Below are 6,137 nucleotides of genomic sequence, written 5' to 3' on the forward strand. Positions count from 1 at the left end.
GAGTTTGGAAAGGTTGTATGGTTCTAGATAAACACATAATAATCCACTGAGCTTCCATGTGCTATCAATGAGTAATCAAAAATGAAATTAAAGGGAATTTTTCATTTAATATAATATAAAAAAAAGTTAACACTTAGGAATAAACCTCACAAAAGAAGTCCAAAACTTGTACTCTAAAAAACCAGAAAATATTATGGAAATAAATTAAAGAAAACCAAAATAAGTGCCTCATGTCCATGAATTTCAAGACTATTAATAATTAAATATTGTTAAAGTGACACTACTGGCCAAATTTATCTAAGAATGAACACAATACCTGTGCAAATCTCAATTTTCTTTGTGAAGGAATTGACAAGTAGATTCTAAAATTCACATAAAAATGCAGGTGAACCAGGACAACCAAAACAATCTCGAGAAAGAACAATTAGAGAAAAAGTTGTCAGGTGTGCCAAGACCATTCAATAGGGAAAGAATAGTCTTTCCAACAAATTATTATGGTAAAAGTGAATATCCAAATGCAAAATACAGAAATTGGAACTCATGATATAAAAAATTAACTTCAGAGGGATCATAGACTGAATGTAAAGCCTAAAACTATAAAATCCTTAGGGGGAAAAAACACATAAAATAATACTTGTGATATTGAAATGGGCAATAGTTTCTTAGATATGTAAACAAAACAACAAACATTACAATAAAAAATCATGCTATTATAAGAAAGTAATTAGCAAAATATGGCATTTGCTGGTAAATGGATGAAACTGAAGATTATCATGCTAAGTGAAATAAGCCAATTCCAAAAAACCAAAGGCCAAATCAATTAACTAAGCATCCAGCATAAGAAAAAAGATTAAGCTGGGGTTGTGGCTCAATAGCAGAGTGCTTGCCTAGCATGCATGAGGCACTGGGTTCAATCCTTAGCACCACATAAAAATAAGCAAATAAAATAAAGGCATTCTGTCCATCTACAACTACAAAAAAGGGGGGGTTAAAATAAAAAGAAAGAAAGAAAGAAAGATTAAATCAAACCAAGAATTAGCAGAGAAAAAAAAAAGGAGTAAGGATGGGCTGGCTCAAGCACACATTAACAAGATAGATGAGTCTGAAAATATTATCTAAATGAAAGATGCTAGTCTCAAAAGATTATATTGTATACAATTCCATTTGAAAAGGTTTCTGAAACAAGAAAGACTAAATATGGTAAGATTTAAATATGAAATATGTTTTCGTGAGTGAAATGAGATTATGGCAGGGATGAAATGACTGAGAAGAGCTCCAAAGGGGTCTTCTGCATGGATAGAATGTGCTGTGAATTTTAATATGGTTGAGTGTTACATGAGTATATCAAGACTCTAGACCAGCTACCAATTTGCAAAATCTACAAGAGATTAAGAAACATGTTAATTGCCACCACATTGGTGTAATTACCAAAACCCATACTACAGGAACACATAAATGATAGATCTGATTTCAATTTTGTTTAAATGCCAGGAAATAAAAGTATGTAGACTATAGGAAAAAAAGAGTCTTGGATTATCAAGGGATTGGAATTATGAATGTTATAGTTTGGATCTAATATGCCCCCCCAAAGAATTATATGCTAAAGGGTTGGTCATCAGCCTGCAGCACATGGGGAGGGAGACCTTTAGGAGGTGAATCCTAAAGGAAAGAAGTTAGGTTCATTGGGAATGTGCCCTTGAAGGGACTACTGGGACCCTGGACCCTTCCTATCTCTCTGTTTGCTTCCCAGCCATTATGAGGTCAACAGTTTCCTTCTGTCATGTGCTTCTGCCACAGTCCCAAAAGCAAAAGGACCAGTGACCATGGACTCAAACTTCCACAACTGTGGACCAAATAAAATTTTCCCACATTAAGTTGATTATCTCAGTTATTTTATCATAGTGGCATAAAGTTAACAAACACATGGACTATATTTAGATCCAGACTCAAAAAAAGAAAAAATAGAATAAAATCTTGTCTCTATCACTTACACCCATTTCACCTTGAGCAAGTGATTTAACTTAATTTGCCTCAGTTTTTTGAGATTACAAAAAAAACACACATTATTATCTCAAAGGATTGTTGTGCACTCAACTAAATGAGTTGGTATAATTGGATGCAATGTATGTATGCTACTATAATTATATACACTTACATAACAGAGACTTGTTTCTGTTATTATACTAGAAATAGTAGTAGTAGGCCCCTACTTCCTTAATAAGGCTCCAATAGCTCAAGAATTAAAATCAAGAATTAATAAATTGGATGGATTCCAAGCTAAAGAGCTTGTTAGCAAAAGAAACAGAGAGGTGAATAGAGAGTCTAAAGGATGGGAGCAAATCTTTACCACAAGCATATCAGATAGAGCACTAATCTCTAGGATATATAAAGCACTCAAAAACATTAACACTAAAAAATCAAATAATCCAGTCAATAAATGGGCCAAGAACCTGAACAGACACTTCTCAGAAGAGGATATTCAATCAACCAACAAATATATGAAAAAATGTTCAACATCTCAGGCAATTAGAGAAATGCAAATCAAAACTACTTTCACTCATTTCATCTCACTCCAATCAGAATGGCTGCTATTAAGAATACAAAAAACAATAAGTGCTGGCAAGGATGTGGAGAGAAAGGCACACTCATACATTGCTGGTAGGACTGCAAAATGGTACAGTCAATATGGAAAGCAGTATGGAGATTCCTTGGAAAATTGGGAATAGAACCACCTTTTGACCCAGCTAACCCACTTCTCAGTCTATACCCAAAGGACATAAAAACAGTATACTATGGGGCACAGCCACATCAATATTTACTGCAGCACAATTCACAATAGCTAAACTGTGGAACCTAGATGCCCTTCAGTAGATAAATGGATAAAGAAAATGTGGTATATATACACAATGGAATAATACTCAGCAATAAAAGAGAATAAAATCATGGCATTTGCAGGTAAATTGATAGAGTTGGATAATATAATGCTAAGTGAAGTTAGCCAATCCCAAAAAACCAAATGCCAAATATTTTCTCTGATATAAGAAGGCTGATTAATAGTGAAGTTGGAAGGGGGAGCATGGGAAGATTATACGAACTCTAGATAGGGCAAAGGGAGTAGAGGAAAGGAGAGAGCAAGAGAACAGATGGTGGAATGAGATGAACATTGTTATCCTAAGTACATGTATGAAGACACAAATGATGTGAATTTACTTTTCATATAACCAGAGATATGAAAAATTGTGCTCTATATGTATAATATGAATTGTCATGCATTTTGCTGTCATATAAAACAAATTAGAATAAAAAAATTTTTAAAAAGAAGAAATAGTAGTAGAATGAAGAGCTCCAGTATAAATCATGACAAAAATGATAAACATCTCAACTAAAAAGGATGAGTGTCGTGAGCAAGTAATTCACAAATTAATAATTAAATTAGTTAATTTGCACCAGTTTTTGCCTAATAAACTGAGTTTTAAAACTTGATAAAAAAAATATAGATGAGGATTTGTGAAAAATACTAATACCGTGCTAGTGGAAGTAAAGTTTGGAATAAACACATATGACAGACAATCTCCATGAATCAAAAGTCCTAAAATTATTTACATTCTACAAAACAGTGATTCTACTTTGAGAATATGTTTTAGTCAGCTTTGAGTTGCTGTGACCAAAATACCTGACAAGAACAACTTAGAGAAGGAAACATTTATTTGGGGCTCATGGTTTCACAGTCTCAGTCCATAGATGGCCAAGGCAACTCCATTGCTTTGGGGCCAAGGTGAGGCAGAACATCATGATAGGAAGGGTATAGTAGAGAAACTGAACAGGACATGGTAGCCAGGAAGCAGAGAGAGAGGAAGACACAAAAGGGGCCAAAGGGAAGAACAACCCTTCCGAGGCACACCTGAGTCACTCATCTCCTCCAGCCATGCCCCACACACCTACAGTTACCACCCAGTCAGTTCTTTCAAATTAGGATGGACTGATTAGGTTACAGCTCTCACAATCCAATCATTTTACCTCCTACACTCCTGCATTAACACAGGAACTTTTAGGGAACACTTCATATCCAAACTATAACAGCATGTTGTTGTGAGAAACAATCATTAATGATCCTTACATTTAAATACAAGAAGTTCAGAGCAGCCATTTAATAATAGCAAGAATAACAAAATGTCCAACACAGGCAAGTATAGAGCTTCAGTCATGTAGTGACTGAATCAAAATTGTCTTTATTAGTCTATAATAGTCTATATTGCAATATGACAATAAAATATTTTAATGTGCAAAAAAAATGAATAGTCAGCTGGGCATGGTGGTGTATGCCTATAATCCCAGAGACTTGGGAGGCTAAGACAAGAGGATTGCAAGTCTCAACCACTTAGAAAGGACCTAAGAAACTTAGTGAGACCCTTTCTTGAAATAAAAATAAAAAGGGCTAGGAAAGTGGCTCGGTGGTTAAGTACCCCTGAGTTCAATCCCTGTAATCAAAAAAAAAAAAATTGTCTTAGCCTGGACACATACCCAAACCTGAAAGAGCTATTCCTCCAGGATAAATTCTAGAATTTCTGCAGCCCAATCCCTAGCCTGCAGTCATTCTGAATGAAAGACTCTGCACAGAGAGGAATAGAGGAACGCATGAGAGAGAAAATGTACCCCACAGAACACAGAAAATTCAAGGGAGTTGAAGCAACAAAGCCAGGACCCAGGCAAGATCAGGAAATAATTCACGAGTGCTGGGGCAGGGACTGGAGGAAATTTATGTAATCCATGCTCTGTCACTTCATCTCTATAAACAAGGAGTCCCATCTTACGGCTGAGGTGCCTCTACAAAGGAGACATGGTGGGAATGAGATGAAGCCAAAGGCAAAGCTCCTCACAGAGCCTGCCCTGGACAAACACTGCAGCTGAGGAGACTGAAGAATTGAAGGAGAAGAGCCAGAACGAGGCAGGCAGGTGCAAGGTTATCTATAATTCGGTTAGAGGTGATATGAGAACCTCTGCCTATAGTAGCACTCATGCGCACATACACACAAACACACAAACACACACACACACACACACACACACACACACACCTTAAGGGGTGAGCACCGTGCACTTTACATACCAACCAACTGAACCACTTCTGGCCCCGCTTCTCCCTCACAAAAGCTTTCACACACTGCTCACACATACCCCACACCCACAACACTCATGCACATACAAGCACACAGCCTAAAGGAGCATAAATACATAAAACATAGAAATCCTGATGGAACAGTCCTGTACAAAGCACCAGAAAAACAGCCAGGCGATGCAGTGTGCAAGGGGCAACCCAGAGACTGAGCTGGGGCCAGTCATTGATCCTTCCCACATAACTGGGAGCCACTGAGACCAAACAAACGCTCCCTGAGAAAGGGAGCCATTGGAGGGTACTGAAACTGACTGAGCTCAGTCTAAAACCAAATATCACTTCTCTACAAAAACCTGTCACTCTTACCAGCTGACCAATATCCACAATCACAGTAGTTCCTTTTTGGTCATACACATATGATCTACATTGAAGCTTTGGTTACATCACTCCAGAGACCTGTTCCTTAACCAAGGTATTCACTCACTTGCTGTTGGTGCCAGAAAAGAGAGGGGAGTCTTACCTAGAGCACCCACCAGGGTGCTAAAGAGAAAACACAGTCCCTGGAGAATGAGATATCTGCTTAAAGCCATCCTGCCTCCCCTGTCATCAAAGTCACAGCCTCAGCTGCAAAATAACTCTGTGAGCATCAGGATACTGACAAGGTCTACAGCAATGGGAGGGGAATACACAGACACATCCTCTACATCCTCCTTTCTGAGAGCCAATAGAGAGACCTTTTACCATTTCTGGTGCTCGAGGACACCTCGTCTGCCACTTTCTGAAGCTCAAACACCAATTAGGTCCTGAATCTTCAATATCTCCTTATATGAGCAACGCAGCCCTTTGACATCATGTTTCTCAGGTCCTGGAAAAGAAGGGTCCCATGATCAGGGCCAGAGCAGAAAGGCTGCATTCAAAAGCATGAGTGACTTTCTCGCTCCCAAGGGCCAAACTCTCTGGCTGATTGACTCAGGCTACAGGCTCATTCAAGGTCAGAGTGCTGCAAATCAGTTACCCTCATCCC

Source organism: Ictidomys tridecemlineatus, chromosome 6 (assembly GCF_052094955.1).
Source record: "Ictidomys tridecemlineatus isolate mIctTri1 chromosome 6, mIctTri1.hap1, whole genome shotgun sequence".
Lineage (NCBI taxonomy): Eukaryota > Metazoa > Chordata > Mammalia > Rodentia > Sciuridae > Ictidomys > Ictidomys tridecemlineatus.